Here is a 22,069-nt window from a genome sequence, read left to right as displayed (position 1 = left end):
CAGAACACACAGAAGCAACAGCAGAGCAGCAGAGCAGCAACAGGGAGACATGGAGGTGATTCTTATCCAGCGTGCACGCAGACGCAGAGCCCAGCAGCTACAACAGCAGCTACCACAACACCAGCAGGGACTCCAAAGGCAGCGCAGAAGGCAGGAGAGGATATTCCGCCCCAGAACAACCGTTCATGGCCTCAGGGAACACAACATCATCCAGAAGTACAGGTTGAACTGGCAGGCCATTCAGCAGCTGCTGCAAAACATTGAACCGCAGTTGGCACCCACTTTGCTGACTCCCCGCACCATCCCAACAGAAACCAAGCTGCTTGCCATACTTCACATGCTGGCAAGTGGCTCATTTCAAACAACTGGTGCCCTGGTTGCTGGAATATCACAACCATCATTCTCTGACTTTTTGCCCAAAGTACTGGATGCCATCTTTGGACTTACACCCCGCCTCATCTACTTCCCTAACACACTGCAGAAGCAGCAGGAAACATAAAAGGGGTCCTACCTCATTAGTGGCTTCCCACACGTCCTTGGTGCAATCGACTGCACACATGTACGCCTTGTGCCACCTGCTGCAACTGAACACCTCTACCGCAACAGGAAGCACACACATTCCATCAATGTGCATGCCATTGTCGATCACCAGGGATTGATCACCAACATCGTGGCTAAATATACTGGGAGTGTCCATGACTCCTTCATCTTCCGTCACTGCACCATCAATGAACACTTCCAGGATGGACAGTATGGCAAATGGACTACTTGTTGGTAAGTACAAAAACCTACTTATATACTCACTGCACAGCAACCCTCTAGGACACACAACACATACACCACAACAGCAACATGTCGACAGGAACACACTGAGGTCGTGACATCGCTAGCCATGTTTCGTAGGTCGGCAGTGAACCTGTCACACATCTGAAATTAGTGTACAGTCTAAAGTTAAGACATCAATGAACACAACGTGTGGAGTGGGTTGCCTAAATGTCACCTTGCAAATTGTAAGTGTCCCAATGATGTTTACATTAATCCATTGCATAAGTCTCAAAGGTATGGGATGTCCAGGGTACAATGATAGAACGTGTTAACAACACTGTCAATTTTAACCTGTGAATGACACTATCATCTCACCCCCAGTGAAGACACAGGGACACCTGTATCACAAGTCACAATGCTAGGGTGGGCACACTGTACAGCAAATCCCAAAACATACTGCTGACAACCAGTTAGCAGCCAAACACTAGTTCAGCCAAGGAAACATGACAATGCAGATGGTACATCCTACAAGGCTAGGATGCGACATTATAACACAGAAGAGTCCCAGACAACACAAGACAACTACTGCCATGAAAGGTAATTTCAATAGGGCAAGCTACATCAACATGATCCTGTTCATTTTCTCTTGCAGTTGATCAGGGGTATGGCATCCAGCCATGGATAATGACACCTATTGGCAACCCGAGTACTGCAGCAGAGCGTGCCTACAATGACGCACATAGGAGGACACGCAGCATAATCGAGAGGACCTTCGGCATCCTCAAGTCAAGGTTCTGGTGCCTCGACATCACTGGTGGTAGACTCCTATATTCCCCAGAGATGGTCTGTAAGATCATCCTAACATGTGCAATATTGCACAACATTTGCATCAAAAGGAACATTCCCCCCCTGGATGCAGAGCCACACATGCCTGAAGAGGAGGAAGAGGAGGATGGTGGCCTGCAACATGAGGGGGAACTACAGAACACAGCCGCTGGTATACGCAGACAGAAACATATCATCAACAATTTCTTTTAAATATAATCACCATCACCACTTTAATGAACTAACTTAAATAAGCACCTATAATAATCACAATATCATGGTCTGGCTAATCATTTTTGCACACCTTCATCTCTACTTATCAGAATAAGAGTGTTGCCTCATGGAGCATTGCTGATATACTGATTAGGACACTGAAAATCCCAGAGTTAATGTGATGCGTAACATACAATGGTCACATACAAACACACTGTAAATGACATATATCATGTACATTTCTCCTTTGAAGGCCAATAGCAGAGGACCTCAACTATTTAACACATACATGTTGAAATCAAAGTCCAATGCAACATATGGCACACAACTAAGACACCATCACTCAATAAGGGGAAAGCAAGCCTCATATATGAGGCAGTCGATGTGCTTTTACATCAGTAACAGGAATGTCTGACCAGACCCTTGACAGCAGTAAGTCCAACTGCATCCAACATTTGCAACAACTATCTGTGACCAGAGTTCCAAAGAAGCAGAACATAGACAGCACAAGTGCCACTCATATTAGCAGCATTGCGCACATGACATTCCATGTATATGTCAGCCCATTTCCTAACTCCTGACACACCCATGCACCTGGTCACAACCAACCTGTCTGAAGAGGTCCCTGGAATACTAAGATGTGCACCCTGATATTCCCTCCTCTACACACACAGACTAACAATAGCAATCCAGTGTGCTACACCCTTTCCTATGGTATGCCATTGTCATAGAACATCTGACTGCATGGAGGTAAGGTCAATTAATACACTGGCTTCGAGTTTCTAAGCCCTATTAGCACCTGTAGATTGCTTCCCGTGTGAAAAAGTCTGTTGGCCATTAGAATGCAAATCTCACCTACAGGACTTGTGAGAAACAGATGCAGCCCACACCTGTGATCTCCTTCATGCACACCACCCATTTCAACCAGCACTGCCCCTGCTGATGCCTGGAACAGCATAGGAGTTGCCATTATGTCAAATACACCGTTAAGCATTGCTAATAATTAAGCCATGTAACACAGCCCTTGGGTTCATTTGTCAACTTCAAAAACACATGACATACACAGTTTGACATGTCAACTGTCTAGTTCGTCCTCCAAACAATCTGAGTCAGCCCACTGATTATGTAACTTGTCAAATTGCTGTATCCTGATTCACCCTGCATTCTGTCAGCCTGACTGGCATCTGTCTGGTCGTCACACTAAAGTATCCCTGTGTCTACATATGTACCACACTTGCGTTAGCAAACCTCTCATTAATCAGGGGGTATTGGGCATGGGCATCTTCAATGCATACACAAATACATTGTATAGCATTATCTGCCTTTTAACTGTACCATATGAGTTAAATCCTCTGTGAAAAGCAAAATTCATGACCCATCACTTTTCTGGGTCTCATTTATGCATGAATGACAAAGTTTGACAGTGTCCCTGGGCCGTAAGCAGGGATTGGGTACGGGGCCTTCAGCAGAACCAGCAACCTCTGATAATGTCCATGAAAAATCCACACATGTCAGGACCCTGACAGGTCACACACAGAATCAGAGTGCTCACAACATATTGATGGGGCGTGTGTGGTCAATAGCTGCGAGAATAATCAGCACAGAGCCTATGATGTTCCCAGATGCAGTGGGAATTGCAGAGGCTAACCTGTGTACAAATGTTGTAATGACACCTGCTGGAACATGACACCTGAGACATTATCTCACTCAGCACACCAAGGTTGCCCTGTTGACTGTCTCATTACACGTCTTTAGTGACAGGGTTGGACCATCCCCATGTAGGTTCACATGTCCTCATCCACTTTACTCACATTGATCAACCAAGGATACTCAGTATATACAGGAATAGCTGCCACTGACTCATGATGAGTCCTGGACCAAACTGTGACAAATTATACCCCAAAAATATACAGGATCATCATTGGACCACACACATGAACAAGACACCTATGTGCAATTGATCACTGGAAATATGTGGACACGTGCTGCCTCGTATGCTGGTCCACTACAGCCACTTGAGAGTTGTGGCTCACTTCTATGGCCTCAACTGTGGTGTCATCATATATATGAGATTCACCCTTGTCTGTCTGTGCAAACAACATAGTACCCACTTCCTCAATGCATTTGTATGACTCACTGTGGATTCACCAACTAGTGCGTAGGAAGCTGTTACCAAATCTCTAGGACATAGGATGTTGAAAATATGGACCATTGACATGAACAAGCGTCTGCCATCTATCTGGTGCATGCTTTGTCACATGTGGTGTCTACGTTACCCTAAATCTTGGAAGTCCACATTACGGATGTTGCTACATATATGACTAACACATGTCCTCTCTCATTTCCACAATGACTTGCATCTAAGGATTGGGCACATGTACGTCACATTCATACAAGCATATGTGCAATAATGCTTCATGTGATACACACACACTTGGTCAACAAATACATTACTTGCCAAAGCACACACATTGAGCCAAAGGCATTTAGGTATTTTACATATGTGCGTCACATTGCTATCCTCTCCTTATGCCAAACATGCCTAATTTGTGCAACACATATATGTAGGCCACACATATGGCCATCTAGTGTGTCAGCCAACCGTAAAAATACTGTGAAGGAAGTAGAGGATCATGGTCCGTTGCAATATGATGTCACATATGTGAACATACACCATCATCACCATAGTGGGTGCAATCAGCCTATCTCTGATGTGTCCCAAATGTAACCTAACATAAAAACTGAAAAAATGCCCAAAACCTGTTCATGTACTGAAATGTTGACGTTCCTAGCGTTATGCGTAATTTTTTGTCCACCAATACTGTATTTGCGCCATTTTTTTGGACGCACAGGAGTGAACATTAGGCCGCATCCAGATATTTGTACAGGCCATGTACTATTATTTTCACTCCTGTGCGTCAAAAAAACTGACGCAAATACAGTATTGGTGGACAAAAAATTACACATAACGCGAAAAAGGGCGGACATTTCATACAGGAAGTGATGTAATAGCATATCCTGTTTACAGATCATGTACAGTGGGTGTACTTTCACTTTCACTTTGCAGTCTATGATTCTTCTAGACTGTGTGGCTGTGTAGAGAGTGGTGTCCTAAGATGTTGTGCTTTTTTGTCTTGTGTGCTGTCTCTATTGTCAATTGTAAAATAAATATTGTTGGTGTATACTGTCCTACTGTGTTTTGTGTACATTTGTCCATTTACCTAGTGTTTTTGTTGTTTGTGGGAGTCTGTTGTCGGTAGTGGTAGTTTGGGGATAGTTGGCCTCTTTTAGTGGTTAAGTTTACCTTTCTTCTGTATTTATACACCTACTTTCCCCCTTTGCCACTTTCTATTTCTTTAACCCCTATTCCCTTACACATTTCCACAATGTCTGGTAGGCCACGTCTTGGCAGGATGGGTGAAGAGGAGTTGGGGGGCTTCATATGGCTTGTGTGCCATTTCTTGCCACTGATGATCGAGGCAGGGGGCAGGGTGATACAGGGGTATCACACAGAGGCATGCAGAATCCGGTGGGGAAAGGTGCTGCATCACCTGCAGCGTGTGTATGCCAGCCAGAGGAGTGACCACCAGCTGAAGCACCGGTGGGCTAACCTCATCACCAGGGAGCAGGATCTCTTGGACCACCTGGGAATCATGATTGGTGGCCCTGTTGATAAGTACTAATTATGTAACTGTGCACGATTAAATGCTCTGTAGTGACATCAGTGGATTAGTGCAATGTCTGCCAGCTAACTTGATGACTGTGTGTAATTTGGGGGATATATAAGGGGATCATTGATGCACTATGGCAAGGATCACAATTGCTAGCTGTCAGGTAGCACATGCTCAGCAAACTTACCGTAACTTTACCATGAAGGAAATTGGTGCGGCATTTTTGTCAGCACAGCTAACAAAATAGGAGCCAATCATGTCTATATAGGGTATTATTGACAGAGAAGTACAGATGTACCAACATTTAGGCCAACTATGTTGACGCTATTGCTAGACTGACTTTAGAATCACTACATGATGCTGAAAATGAGTGCTGCCTTCACGTCAATTTATAATAGCAAAGTGGCTCAAACATTGGTCTCATGTTAGTCTGGTGAGTGTGGAAGGAAAGCGTTCACAGAAGTACTATGAATGTGTGGGATTATAGTGTTTCTTGATCTTTTTAGATACATGTCAGTTCATGATTTGAAAACATCGTGAAAAGGTGTAAGGTGCCCTCAGCTAACATCTTAAGATGTTTGTTGGAATCGGTTGAGCCACAATCCAAATATGAATGTCAGTCCAAGTGTATGCACATGGCTTTACATCTCCATGGTTGGTGCAAATCACCATAGCTGGGCCACATCAATTGACTATACTGTAACAACAGGATGGCTTACAGGAGTCCCTGCCCCTCCCTCTGTACATTGGGCCTATGTGCACTAAATGTGTCATGGCAACAAGGCATGTTTGACTGGTAATGCAGTCCTCAAGTATCCAGGCGTTGGATGTTTCTCTTGGATGCACATGATGAGACGATTACACTCCATTTTTTTAGTGCTCACCAATTATGGGGCAAGTTTGCAACCACATGATAGTTAGGGCCAATGTATGTGTGCAGATATGTGTGTAACAGTCACAGGAGACCCATGCTATGTAAAAGGTGGCCGTGAAATATCAGATGCAGTACCATCATGTCTGAATGGCTGCCATTTACTTATTCAGCCTACACATTGTAAATGATACTGAAAATGTTGCACTGTGCACAGATTTTGAGCACATTTCTTCCTTCCACACCTTACAGGTGGACCTGCGCCCTACACTGTGGGAGAAGTGGCGACATTTGAGGACCCGACCACTACAGTAAGTGTTGATATGTCTGTTATGTGTTGTGTTTGCTGGTTATGGATTCGTGTGAGTTGGACGCATAGCAAGGTGTGATGCTGTGGGCAAGTTTTTCACTTGTTCCATGAGTGGGAATGCAGTTCTCACATGTTTTCAGTTAGCCAATGCGTATCCAATGGTATCATGTAGGGATTGTAGGACATCCCTGTAGGCCCCACTGTGAGTACAAGGGATAGTCATGTCTCTGACACTTGTATCACCAAGAGTCGCAATGGAAGTCAGCCCCTATTTAGTCAGCCTGTCAGACCCACAGTCTCTAAGATTGGTGGAGGTAATAGCTTCCCAATAGACATCTGCTTCGCTATTTACCTACATAATTTTGAAACAGTAGGTAGAACCTCCTAGCAGCATGTACTTCCACATGTAGTGTATCAAGTCTGTGGAACCTGAGTGTAATGGCCTAGGTGTGCATGCAATTCATGATCATGGGTGTTCTACAACTCTGTGTCCGATGTAAGTCAGGCCTCACTGGAAGTATATGTTGTGTGCTAAGTTCTGATTTTCCTGACATGTCTGACCCTATGAGTGCTCTAGGGTTTGCTGGCTCCAAATTGTAGATAGACCTTACCTGTGGTGTGTCTGTAGAGACAAACATGTGTGGATTAGCCTATACACTCCTCGGTGTACATGTTGTTGGCAAATTATAGTTGTGTATCCACCGCCCCCCCACACGGCCATGGGTTTGTGAATGGGGTACCTAGTATTGATGCTACCAGTATGTTACACATACCTGTGAATAAGTGACGGTTTGGTTGCATAGTAGTATACACACTCAGGTTTGGCACTTGGTACCATACTGGAAAGTCCAGTTACAACTTGCAGACCATGAGTCTTTAGTTTTGCTTTCCGTACACTGACATTTGTAGCCCAGCTCTTGGTGGAGGATATGCAGCATGATTCTTAGATGTTAACTGTCAGAACTCAGATTGCAAGTCAAGGCCAGTTGTTACCCATCTTGTGGGTTATGAATGTGCTTTGTGTGATGTGACCTTTGTTGTCTGGCCTGCCATGTACTTCCTCAGGGACATTCGATGCTCTGTATCGTGATATGAGCTGTTAGAAGTACAGTAGATGTAATGTCTGATTAACTTTCTGTGCTGTTTCACACAATCCAGTTACTAATGTGGCATATCTGCATTTGTCTTCACTGCAGCTAACATGACTCCAGACCAGGTCCGTGAATTTCAGCATCGGGCCATGCGATACCAGCACATCCTGCTGGTGGAGTCGGGGTTCCGGAGGATGGCCCGGCGATATCGCCATGAACGTGCCTCCGTGGCATGGCGAGCCTTCCCACAGGGTGGGCCTACTGTGCCCACCACAGCCACCACAGAAACAACCACCAATCAGAGCCAGGTGGCCCCACCCACAGCTCCCTCTGTTGAATCTACATCTGCTGGACTTCCTGGCCCCAGCATTGCCACCGGTGCAGGACAGCCCACACAGACCTCCTCCACCGGTACCCAGACTGCCACTGCTCCAGCTGTTGACCCTGCAGCCTTCAATAGACTTGAACACAAGATGGAAAAAGTGCTGCGCAAGGTGAGCCACCTGAGCCGGGACGTGCGGCACATTAAACGGCAGGTCAAGGATATCAAGAGGACCCTCCGGAGGGCCAACCTCTAGACAGTCGAATAGATGGACATGATACCCTCCCCTCCCTCCTCTTTCCTTGTTCTTATAGTTAGTGGGCTTAAGGGGCTTAGTGTTAGATTAGTATAGGCTGTTAGTTTAGTCAGTGTTAGTGGGTGGGGGTAGGGGGTCCTGCTTGTTTCTTTTTTTACTTATTACATGTGTGGGTGGGTGGGTGGGGGGCTATGTTGTGGTTCTTGTGTGTAAAAAAAAAAATACCAAAAAAAGCAAAAAACTATAAAAAATAAAAACATACCAAAAAAATATATATTTGTTTAGGATAGTATAGTACGTGTTTAGGTTAGCATGTGTTGTCATCAATGTGTCCCGTCTCATAAGGGGGGTGAGGGGTAGATGTTTAGAACGTTTTGTTACATGTGATAAATAAGTGTAGCTTAGGTTAGTTAGGGACAGTTGTGGGTAATGAGTAGTCAGGGTAGATTAGGGTAGGTAAGATTTTTCCTTCAGTTTTCTCATCTATGGTTAGCTTTTAATAAATATTTGGTTACCCCTTAATATTATGTGTTGAATGGTATTTGATCGTGGGTTTGGATCCGTGTACATCTCTTTTGTACTATAACATCTGTGCCCAATGCTACAAACAAATCCAAACTGAGCAGTAGGATTGGCAGCTAACCCAGGGCTACCTTGCAAAGTGTCTACCCTTTGTTGCAATCACCAATCACAGTTAATATGGATGACAATGTGTTTCTGTTGATAAGTGTGTTTTCAAAGTCACTAACAGTGCTTCCAGACTTGATATTGGGGAAACAGTTTTAGTTCTGACTGCAGTGTGATGATCATGCACACCCTTATAAGATGAGTTCTCTTTGGCAATCTTGTATTCTTGTCTTCATGACCCTCATACATCATTTGTGACACAGTTCGGCATGATTACCTATTTGTATGTTAACTCAGACACCTTAATTTGTGCAGTTTTTTTAGTGTTTACTTAGATTTGTGTGGCATGTTTATTGTGTTATTTTTGCATGTTGACAACATTTAGCGGGCACTATTTGATGACTTAGTTATCCCCTGAGGAAGCATTCTTCTGTCCAACACAGCATGGTGGTGTATGGTTTCTCACTTCATCAGATTATTCCCTCAGAATGGGCAGAGTATGATGCAATCATGGTCACTGTGCAGATTTCTCTAAATACATAATATCTGGACAGTTGTATTGACAAGCTACGTTATTTGACAGTAGGGACATTTCAATTATCTACTGCGCAGTTGATATGTCACATTACCCAGAGACAGATTTGTTGTGTAAGTGCTATTTATTGAAAAGTGCTGTAGTGCTCTATGTACATTGTCCATGATTGTGAGTCCATTATAGTGATATCTTCCAGTGTGATCCAACGCAAGGGTTTACCAAAATGCTTTTGTCATGCTGGGGTTGCTGTTTCAGACAGTGCAGAGGGACAGACTTAGCCAATGAGTAAGAGAGAGACAATCACTGGGCTGGGTGACATGTTATACAGTGGTTAGCAGAACAGTGCTTGAGTACAGTTGTTGTAAGACTGTCATGTTTCAAAACGCAGGACTTTGGTAATAGTTGGCCATGTGGCAGGGACTAGTGCTTTCGGGTCATTTTCCTTGTGAATGTGATCTGTTCCATGTCTTCTTCTTCTGATGTGTGTGTTGCCTGCTTTGTCCTTGTTGTTGTTGGTTGTGAAGGGGCAACACACACATCAGTGTTAGAAGACGTGGAGTCAGACATCCCGGTGGCTGCTCCCTGTGAAGGTCTTAAGGGCAGTACTGCTGCAAGGAGGGCCTGCTGGTTCTTGAGAATAGCAGCCACCTCACAATGGTAGGCAGCCAGGTCGGCCCTGAGGGGTTCAATGTTGCATTCGTGCATGCGTTGACAGGATTGCTGTTGTAGGTGTTGGGTCAACTGTATTACAGCTGTGTTGATTTCCTTCTGGGTTTTCTGCAGTTACTGCAAGATAGATGTTAGGGCTTGCATAGCTGCTGCCTGATCTGCAGATGATATCATGCACGAACGCACCCCCTCAAGGCTGGCTGCCATAGTTTGCATCCCCACCCGCACCTCCTTGGCCAGCTCCCGCTGTACTCCAACTACAGTTCTCTCAAAGCTGGTGCCAGTGTCGTCTGAGTCCTCAGCTGTATTGGAGCTGGCAGGTCTTACAATTGGGGTGGTGGGTGGATCCTCTGCAATGGCTGCTTGTTCTGTGCTTCTCCTTGTGACTGAAGGTGGGGTCTGGAGGGTTTCAAGGACCTTTTGGATAGTCTCCTGGGGAATGTTTATTGGCTCGTCATCCATGTCATTAGGGAAATCTGGGACAGGCATATCGGCAGGAGATCCATCTTCCTCTGCAATGAAATAGGGTATAATTAGTGTGTCTGTGTTGTGACAATTTTGACGTGACGTGCCTGCCTTTTGATGAATTCACTTTGTAGTCTTGTTTTGTATTAATATCTGCAGTCCTTCAGATGGGCATTGTTTCAGGCCTATGGCCCATCTGTGTGTCACATGTATGTTATTGAGTTATCAGACTTGTCAGCCTCATCGCCTCCAGGTGTTGCTTTATGCCAAATAGAGAATTGCCACCTTCTTGTCCTACTCGACCCTCCGTGTATATCCATTCTCATGGTGAGACCTTTCACTGGCTGTGGGTGTTTTGATGGCCCTGGCAGCACACTTAACTATCAGGACCTGCCCCAATCCCTGATCGTTCACATCGACTTAAATGTAATTGACATGTTGCATATCCTATGCATGGCAATGTTTTACATTGTATTGCCCTGATAGTCGTATCAGTGTCCTATTTCGTCCTCTGACTGTGCAGGTGTATTTCAGTGACCAGTTACATGTGTCCCCTCCTCAAAGCTGTTGTCTGAGCAGTATGACATTTGTGATGTTGCCTTGTTACCCAGGTACAAGATGGACCCTGACATATGCAGCATGGGTGTGTCCTTAGTGCTGTGTCGCTCCTATTGTTGTTTACTTTGGCTGATGTTTGTGACAACTATGGGCATTGACATTTGAGTGTACTGGGGCCTTTGTCTTGTTTCAGGAGATTGTTGCAGATGTCATCCTCACCCCTAATTTAGGTGTGTATGTTCCATGGGGAGGTTACTGACACTGGCTACTTGAGCTGCACACAGATCAGAGGTGGTAGTGGCAACTGTTGTCGCAGTTACATTGCAGTTGTCGGTTTGGCTAGAGGATTACTAATAGGGCCCTAGTTAATGTAGGAGGTATGTTGGCTGACGAGTGCCAGGATGTCAGTTTGACGTAGTGGCCTTCCCTCCTGTTGTGGCTTTCCCTTTGCTCCATCGTTGGCATGACAGCATGCCCCCATGGGACTGTTGTTGGTGTTGTGTAATGGTGTGCCCCAGGTCTTCTCGGAACGGGCCATACTCCCATGTCGTGCCCCTTTACCCATGCCACTCCATGTATTAGATGACTTCCATGCATTTAGTGGTCGGTATCCCCCCCCATGCTCACAGTTGACATTATTGCATTATAATTCCCCATGCGACTTACCCTGCATGTGCGTTGTGTCCTGGTAGCCTGCGCTGTCCTGTCCTTGAATCCCTGTGACGATCTCCGCAGGGATGATGGCTGCAACCATCTCCTCCATGTGGTCCAGGCCTCCTGGTGTGCTGGACTCCCCCCTCCAGTCTGCAGTGCTGCCTTCCTGTTCCTGGTCATCTTTTCCTTGGTCCTGCGCTTGCAGTCATGCCAGTGTTTCTTGCACTCGATGACTGTTCTGCGTACTTCTGCCACACTGTTTATCTTGTCAACAATTTGTTGCCATATAGCCTCTCTCCTACTGATTGGCAACTTTGATGTGACAAACAGTTGGTGCTGGTGTTCCGTCATCTCTTTAACCAGAATTTCCTGCTCCTCTGCACTGAAGCAACACTTTCTTTTCTTCTTAAAAGTGTCCTGATTCTTGTGTGGGTCCTCCTGGCTGGTTCCTGGTCTGCTGTCATCTTCCTGGGGTCTGTAGTGGCATCTGGGATGCATTTTGGCTCTCCTCTGGTGAAATGGCTGTGTTCGCAGTGTTTTTTGACGCTACTGCGTCCAAAAAAACGGTGCATATCCGGTTTGCGGTGTCGTAAATCGACCCACAGTCATTTCCGCTGCATTAACGCTGTTTTCCTTTACGACTTAACGCCGCAGTGTGCGTCAAAAATAATGACTCCCACCTGTTGTTTGCGCCGCCGTGCGTCAAAGTATAAATATGACGCCCGCACTGCGCACCAAAATGGCGTTAGCCGGCGGTAATATTTTTTACGCAAAACTGCGCCGGCACAGTTTTGCATCAAAAAGTATAAATATGGGCCACAATTTTTACAGCTGCAGCTAACTGTGTTTTGGTTTGTTTTCCCTTGATCATCGGACATCGAAAAAAAAAAAAAAAAAAAAACAACAACAACAAAAAAAAACGGTTGCCTGACTTGTATGCTCATATGAACAGGGCAAAGTGTGGCACAATGGTTAGAGCGGCAGACCCTGAAGCAGAGATCTGGCTCAATACCAGGGTTCAAGTCCTGCTTCAGCAGGTCTTGGGCTCAATTCCCTTGGACCATATAATTCTCACCTCAGTGCCTAATCTAATTAATGAGTCCCACTCTGCAACTCTGGGCAATAGCTTGCTTAATCTCCACAACGGCCCCAATAGCGCTTGGATGCTTGGCTTCAGCCTGGGGGTGCCCAGGAGTGTGCACCTCACAGGGAAAAGCCAGGAGGGGCTCCATAGCAGTATGAGTACAGCGCCTTGAGACCCTAACAGGTGAGTAGTGTGCTCTACAAGTGCAAAGTTTACAGTTTATTTGTCACAAAGCATGTGCACACAAGAGCGTCCACTTTGATTTTTTTCTTTTAATGTTCCAATGTTACTGACCATGTCTGAACAGTCATATAAAAATAAATAAATCGTGGAAGAGTGATCAAATGAGTGCAACTGGCCCGGTACCACTTAGCAGCTGTCTGGCCCTCTGACCTGCCAAAAACGCAGTTGGTCAGCACTCACCTGTTAAAGGTGAGACCTATTGGCTTTTCTCTGAGGGATTCTTAATCACTGATAAAAAACAAAAAGAAGTTACAGTGTACTGTAACATTGTTCCAGTGTTATTTCTTAATAAAATAGCATTTTGTTTGAAAAACATTACATATAAATACAAACATTTGATTTTATTCAACAATAAACCTGGAACGAATTCTATTGCACTTACATACTTCTAAGACCTGCTAAGTTTATTTTTTTGCTTTAACATCACTTATATCATTCCAAGCTTCTGAGTTTCATCCACTGAGTATATGTGTTATAGTTACATACTTTACATTATAGGAATCACAAATGAGTGATATTCATTCCTGGTAAGTTTGAGGGTGGGTGCTATTGCTATAACTCACTATAATGGTAAGTCCTATTTATTTCAGCTGATTCATTCTTTCACTAAATAGAAATACTTTCTAGGATGTCATCGCTACTTATTGATTGTTTAAGTATAAGGAAACCAAAAGGAAGCATTGATTGTTGGGTCACATTTGTGCATCGTCTGCATTTGTTGGGGGTCTCTACATCCAGGATTGAAAATTGCCAGTTGAAGACAGGAGATACATTTAAATGGGTGGTGTACAAAGCATCCTGTCAAAATATATGTACCTCTTACATTAAATACTCACAGGAATCTCCAGTCGGCTGCCTCTCCTATCAAATATGCAAGAGACTAAAATATGGAAACAATTTCATAGGGGTTCATGGCTGGAAGCTGGAAACTTTGTGTAGCCAATCATGAGAACAGAATGCAGCTATCCAAGCTTTTCTAAACTGCTCATAATGGTATTTTCAACATAGCCTTTGATTAGATTAGGTCTCAAAACTGTTGAGAGTAATCGCTATAAATATAGTCAACAGTATTTTCTCTGACGTACTTGCAGCCCAGTAGTGGGCTCACCTAAAGTAGAACTGCTTTTAACTTGGATGCCTACAATCCTCATGCTCAAGCTATGACAGAACTGTAGTTTTGCTATTGATATTTGGTGGGATGAGTCTATGCAATCTATAATGGTTAGGATCACTCATCCCCAAATGCAGTATAATTGTGAAACGTGAAAAGGTGTTGTGCCCCAATCTAGGGGCCCGAATCACAAGTGTATTCTTAGTTGGGTCGAGTTCACAAAGATAAACTTAGCCCCAAGTAGGGCCTGATTTACAAAGGTAAACTTAGCCTTGAGTGCGGACCTAAAGAAAGTACTCGTAAATGCCCTTTGTGAATTTCCCAAGTTGTAAACTTAGACTTTTGGATAAAAAATCTAAGTTTACCTTTGTGAATTGAGCCCTAGGTTTATCGAAGGTGACGTAGGCCCATATTTATACTTTATTTAGTGCCGCATTAGTGCTGCTTTTTGATGCAAAAGCGGCGCAAACGTACAAAAAAATTACGCAAATGCGGTGCTAAAAAAGTCTAAATATGGGCCTTAGTATGTTTAAAAATCCAAGGGATTTTGGCTTGTTTTACCATCTCCACTGTTGTCCATCTATGCTCACTCCTGTTCCCTTGCTTCTGAGACCACAACAGCATAACTGTTGTGTTGGAGGCTGACCTGGTTTGCAGTGGGTAACTAAGGTACTTACACCTTATACCAGGTCCAGTTATCCTTTATTAGTGAAATGTAGGCAGTGTCTAGAAGCCTAGCTCTCTCGAGGTAACTGTAGCTGATCAGCCAAGGCTTATATAGGAGACATGCAAAGGTCATGCAATACTACTCTAGTCACACAGTACTTACACACATGAAAGAAAATACTCACATATTTATACTTTTTTAGCGCCGCATTTGCGTCCTTTTTTGACGCAAAAGTGGCACAAACTTACAAAATACAATTGTGTTTTGTAAGTTTGCGCTGCTTTTGCGTCAAAAAGCGGCGCAAATGCGGTGCTAAAAAAGTATAAATATGGGCCTCAGTGTTGCAAAAATAAAGGTACTTTATTTTGGTGACACAAATGCCAAAAATACATGGGGACTATACTCCTCTAGGAGGTAAGTAAGACACAAATTGTATACACTACTATGCAGAAATAGGCATAAAAACTGTTAGAAAACAGTGCAATTAGTGAAAATGACAATAGTTAGAAATGAGCCTGGGGAACACAAACCATATACTAAGAAAGTGGAATGCAAATGTTGGTTTCCCACCTGGGCACGTTTAGTGTGTAGAGGGGCACTGGGAGTATTAGAAAACACCCAAGGTAAGTAATAGAACCCAACCCAGAGCCCAGGAAAGGGGCCAAGTCCAAGAAGCACAGAAGAGTCCAGGGAGAACAGGAGCCCCTGCTAAGGTGCAAAAGAAGACCCACCAGTGTGGAAGAACAGTCAGTTCTGGACCCAAGAAGATGGATTTGGGTTTCTGGTTGATGCAAGTGATGTTCTTCGCCAGATGGAGGATTGCAGTTTGGTTTGCATTGCTGGAGTCCACAAACAAGCCTTGGCAAACACAAAGCTTGCGGTTAACAGAAAAAAGCGCTGCTCGGGACCAGGAAGGACCAGGTGGACTCTACCCAGGAGAGGGAGACAGATGGGGCTCTCAGCAACTCAGAGAGCCCACAGAAGACCAGGCAGTGTGCACAGGAGTCCCACAGCATGGGGACAAAGGCGGTGCACAAGGAGGCCCACACAGCACTACGACAAAGGCTCCCACTCCGCCAGAGAACCACCCAGGAAGATGTGCGTCACAAGATAGAGTTTTGGGGGCCAGAGCTGCATGGTGAACGAAGAACTTTGTTGAATGATGCCAACAACCCGTGGCAACTGCAAAAGAGGTAGTGCATGGGGGTACTGTCTTGCGTGAGAGGCAAGATCTTACCACCACCAAAGTTGGACAGTAGGACGTCAGGACCATCGGGACCACTTCAGTCCACCACCCGTGATACAGGATCCATGCAGCTCATCAGGAGAGGGGATCCACGCTGCTGGTTGTCATTGCAGCAGGTGCCTACTCAAGCAGCGGAGTGACTTCTTCACCCCAAGGGAGATCCCTTTGCTCTTCTGGTGCAGGCTGAAGACAGGCTGTCCTCTGAGGAGGCACAACCAGGAAACAGTGGCAGGACAGTTGCAGAAGCTGAAGATACAATGTTGCAGAAGTCATCTTTGCTTCTTTGTTGTAATTTGTAGAGTTCCTATAGGGTCTGGATGCAGTTTCTTCAGTGAGAAGGTGAAGTAGGAGATGCAGAAGATTCCTGCTGGAGTCTTGCAATCTGAATATGAAGAACCACCCAAAGGAGAGACCTTAATTAGCCCTGAAAGGGGGATTGATCAGCTAAACAGGTAAGCACCTGTCAACATCACCCGCTGCACTGGCCACTCAGATGCTCCCAGAGTTCCCTGCAAATTTGGAACCTAAGATGGCAAAACCCAGGGACCCTCTGGAGGAGCTCTGAACACCACAGCTGGGGTGGTGATGAACTGGGGAGTGGTCACTCCCCTTTCCTTTATCCAGTTTCACACCACAGCAGGGACTAGGGGTCCCTGAAATGGTTTAGACTGGATTATGCAAGGAGGACATCAAATGTGCCCTTCAAAGCATTTCCAGTGGCTTCAGGAGGCTACCCCTCCCAAGCCTGTAAAACCTGTTTCAAAAGGGAAAGGGTATAATCACCCTCTCCCAAAGGAAATCCTTTTTTTCTGCCTTCCTGGGCTTGATATTGTCAAGCAACAGGAGCTGGGGCTGCCTGTAAAACCTCAGAAGGCTGGAATGGTGATACTGGGAGTCCTCTAAGGAGCCCCAGAGTGCATGGAATCATACAATCAATGCTCCCATTGGAAATAGGTGTTAAGGGCTGGAGAGGAGTAGCCTCCCCCAGCCTCTGGAAATGCTTTGAAGGGCACAGATGGTGCCCCTCTTTGCATAAGCCAATCTACACCAATTCAGGGATCCCCCAGCCCCTGCTCTAGTGCAAAACTGGACAAAGGAAAGGGAAGTGACTACTCCCCTATCCATCATCCCTCCAGGGGTGGTGCCCAGAGCTCCTCCAGTGTTTCCCAGACCTCTGCCATCTTGAATGCAGAGGTGTGAGGGCACAGTGGAGGCCTCTGAGTGGCCAGTGCCAGCAGGTGATGTCAGAGACCCCTCCTGGTAGGTGCTTACCTGGTTAGGTGGCCAATCCTTCTCTGAGGGCTATTTGGGGCCTCTCCTGTGGGTTTCTCTTCAGAAAATGAATGCAAGAACTCACCAGAGTTCCTCTGCATCTCCCTCTTTGACTTCTGCCAAGGATCGACCACTGACTTCTCCAGGACGCCTGCAAAACCGCAATGAAGTGGCAAGACGACTACCAGCAACATTGTAGCACCTAATCCTGCTGGCTTTCTCGACTGTTTCCTGGTGGTGCATGCTCTGAGGGCTGTCTGCCTTCACCCTGCACTGGAAGCCAAGAAGAAATCTCCCGTGGGTCAACAGAATCTTCCCCTTGCTAACGCAGGCACCAAACTTCTACATCGTTGGTCCTCTGGGTCCCCTCTCATCTTGATGAGCGTGGTCCCTGGAACACAGGAGTTGGATCCAAATGACCCCGATAGTCCAGTGGTCCCTCTGTCCACATTTGGTGGAGGTAAGTCCTTGCCTCCCCACGCCAGACAGTAATCCTGTGTACAGCGTGATCTGCAGCTGCTAGGGCTTCTGTGCACTTTTGCAAGAAATCCTTCATGCACAGCACAGCCCAGGTCCCCAGGACTCCATCCTTCATTGCTAAACTCGCTGAGTTGACCACCAACTTCGTGGGACCCTCCTTTGTTGTGTTGAGACAACAGCTGTGCTCAGATTGCTTGAATGCCTGTTCAAGTGCTTCTGTGGGAGCTGCCTGCTTATGCATGGGATATCTGTACTGCTGCGCACCCCCTCTATCTCCTCCTCCTCCAAGGGGTGACCTCCTGGTCCTTCCTGGGCCTGGTCAGCACCCATTTTCTTCAACTGTAACCTTTGCCGGTAGCAAGGCTTGCTTGTGGTCTTTCTGTGTGGAAACAACTCTGCATCCTCCACCACGCCATGGGACATCTTCTGTGCAAAGGAGAAGTTCCTGGCATCTTCCGTTGTTGCAGAATCTTCAGCTTCTTCCACCCAGAGGCAGCCATTTTGCACCTTCATCCGGGGTTTAGTGGGCTCCTGCCCCCCCTGGACACTTGTGTGACTCTTGGACTTAGTCCCCTTCCTTTTCAGGTCCTCAGGTCCAGGAATCCGTCTTCAGTGCTTTGTAGCCAGTTGTTGCCTTTGCAGAATCACCTATCACAACTTTATTGTGTTTCTGGGGACGTAGGGTAAATTTACTCCTACTTTTCAGGGTCGTGGGGTGTAGTATCTTAAGTACCTTTAGTGCTTCCTAACAGTCCAAGCAACCCCCTACACACTACACTAGGCCTGGGGTCCCTAAGTTGTTCGCATTCCACTTTCTTAGTATATGGTTTGTGTTGTCTCTAGGCCTATTGCATTCTATTGTATCTTACAGTGTTTGCACTACTTTTCTAACTGTTTACTTACCTGATTTTGGTTTGTGTGTTTATTTTGTGTATTTTACTTAATTCCTAAGGGAGTCTAACCTCTGAGATATTTTTGGCACACTGTCACTAAAATAAAGTACATTTATTTTTAGTAGCTCTGAGTATTGTTATTCTTATGATATAGTGTTATATGATACACGTGATATAGTAGGAGCTTTGCATGTCTCCTAGTTCAGCCTAAACTGCTCTGCTATAGCTACCTCTATCAGCCTAAGCTGCTAGAACACTACTAATCTACTCATAAGGGATAACTGGGCCTGGCACAAGGTGTAAGTACCATCAGGTATCCACTAGAAGCCAGGCCAGCCTCCTACATTGGTGGTGCAGTGGTGGGATAAGTACTTGTAACTGCTTTACCACTTTGTCATTGGTGCTTTTCATAAGTAAAACATATACCAAATACTTCAGAATATACACAGTTAACCTAAACAGTTTAACTTTCTTTCTTTAAAGTTTCTAAAAAGTTTCTGAAAAGCATTCAAAGGTTTTTAAATGTTCGAAAACATTTTTCTCTTTTCTCTAAAAGTTTCTAAACTTTTTTTTCTCTCTGTCCTAAACCCTTTCTAACAATCATGTCTGCAGTAGAACTTACTCCCATAGTTGTCCAGGCAACCTATGGTAGTTTAAACTTTAAAAGTTTGAGGGGGTCTCTGCATAGAAAGAGGTTTAAGCATTGGTAAGAACCTTACCAAAGATCTTCTCCTTAGCCTTCTCCTAGAAAGTGACCAGAACCAGTCTGGCCCATCCCAGGTTCAGGAGGTACAGGAGGGGGGTACCTATCAAGACTCGGAGGAGTCCCCTGAGGATGCTGGGGAGGGTTTATCCAAAGACCTGCCAGCTCGCAGGCCATCTAGTGACACTGGTAGTTGGAGGGGGTCACACACTAGTAGGGCACCTTTCACTCCTAAAGGCCAGGTTACTCTAGTCCAGCCAGTTAGAGACAGGTCTCACTCTGCCAATTCCCACATTTCTTCAGTGTCTCAGAGTTCCCAAGCCTCTCACCCTGAGATAACACTATGGAAAGGGAACTCAGAAAGCTGAGTTTGGAAGAGACCAGGGTGAAGCTAGAACAGCAGCAGCTGGCCTTAGACAGGGAATCTCTAGATGTAGAGAGGGAAAGGCAGAGGTTGGGGTTAGTTCCCCATAGTGGCAGCAGCAGCGTTTTTGATAGCAATCCTTTAAGAGAACAAGATTCCAGAAACCTGCATAAGATAGTCCCCCCTTACAAGGAGGGGGATGACATTAACAAGTGGTTTGCTGCGCTTGAGAGGGCTTGTATGGTACAGTTGGTCCCTCAAAGGCAGTGGGCTGCTGTCTTGTGGCTATCTTTCACTGGTAAGGGTAGGGATAGGCTCCTTACTGTCAGAGAAAGTGATGCTAATAATTACAAAGTTTTGAAGGATGCACTTTTACATGGATTTGGCTTAACCACTGAACAATACAGGATAAAGTTCAGAGATACCAGAAAAGAGTCCTCTCGAGACTGGACACACTTTTTAGACTGTTCAGTGACGGCCTTGGAGGGATGGTTACATGGCAGTAAAGTGACTGACTATGAAAGCCTGTATAATCTAATCCTGAGAGAGCATATTTTGAACAATTGTGTGTCTGATTTATTGCACCAGTACTTGGTAGACTCAGACCTCTTCCGTTGTTGCAGAATCTTCAGCTTCTTCCACCCAGAGGCAGCCATTTGGCACCTTCATCTGGGGTTTAGTGGGCTCCTACCCTGCCTGGACACTTGTGTGACTCTTAGACTTGGTCCCCTTCCTTTACAGGTCCTCATGTCCAGGAATCCGTCTTCAGTGCATTGCAGCCAGTTGTTGCCTTTACAGAATTACCTATCACAACTTTAGTGTGTTTCTGGGGACGTAGGATAACTTTACTCCTACTTTTCAGGGTCTTGGGGTGGGGTATCTTGGACACCCTTAGTGTTTCCTAACAGTCCCAGCAACCCCCTACACACTACACTAGGCCTGGGGTCCCTAAGTTTTTCGCATTCCACTTTCTTAGTATATGGTTTCTGGTGTCCCTAGGCCTATTGCATTCTATTGTATCTTATAGTGTTTGCATTACTTCGCTAACTGTTTACTTACCTGATTTTGGTTTGTGTGTATGTATTGTTTATTTTACTTACCTCCTAAGGGAGTCTAACCTCTGAGATATTTTTGGCACACTGTCACTAAAATAAAGTACATTTATTTTTAGTAGCTCTGAGTATTGTTATTCTTATGATATAGTGTTATATGATACATGTGATATAGTAGGAGCTTTGCATGTCTCCTAGTTCAGCCTAAGCTGCTCTGCTATAGCTACCTCTATCAGCCTAAGCTGCTAGAACACTACTAATGTACTCATAAGGGATAACTGGGCCTGGCACAAGGTGTAAGTACCATCAGGTATCCACTAGAAGCCAGGCCAGCCTCCTACATTGGTGGTGCAGCGGTGGGATAAGTACTTGTAACTGCTTTACCACTTTGTCATTGGTGCTTTTCATAAGAAAAACATATACCAAATACTTCAGAATATACACAGTTAACCTAAACAGTTTAACTTTCTTTCTTTAAAGTTTCTAAAAAGTTTCTGAAAAGCATTCAAAGGTTTTTAAATGTTTGAAAACGTTTTTCTCTTTTCTCTAAAAGTTTCTAAACTTTTTTTTCTCTCTGTCCTAAACCCTTTCTAACAATCATGTCTGCAGTAGAACTTACTCCCATAGTTGTCCAGGCAACCTATGGTAGTTTAAACTTTAAAAGTTTGAGGGGGTCTCTGCATAGAAAGAGGTTTAAGCATTGGTAAGAACCTTACCAAAGATCTTCTCCTTAGCCTTCTCCTAGAAAGTGACCAGAACCAGTCTGGCCCATCCCAGGTTCAGGAGGTACAGGAGGGGGTACCTATCAAGACTCGGAGGAGTCCCCTGAGGATGCTGGGGAGGGTTTATCCAAAGACCTGCTAGCTCACAGGCCATCTAGTGACACTGGTAGTTGGAGGGGGTCACACACTAGTAGGGCACCTTTCACTCCTAAAGGCCAGGTTACTCTAGTCCAGCCAGTTAGAGACAGGTCTCACTCTGCCAATTCCCACATTTCTTCAGTGTCTCAGAATTCCCAAGCCTCTCACCCTGAGATAACACTATGGAAAGGGAACTCAGAAAGCTGAGTTTGGAAGAGACCAGGGTGAAGCTAGAACAGCAGCAGCTGGCCTTAGACAGGGA

Source organism: Pleurodeles waltl, chromosome 8 (assembly GCF_031143425.1).
Source record: "Pleurodeles waltl isolate 20211129_DDA chromosome 8, aPleWal1.hap1.20221129, whole genome shotgun sequence".
In the NCBI taxonomy this organism is placed as follows: Eukaryota; Metazoa; Chordata; class Amphibia; order Caudata; family Salamandridae; genus Pleurodeles; species Pleurodeles waltl.
The sequence above is the reverse complement of the archived record's forward strand: the minus strand, read 5'-3'. Positions refer to the sequence as shown.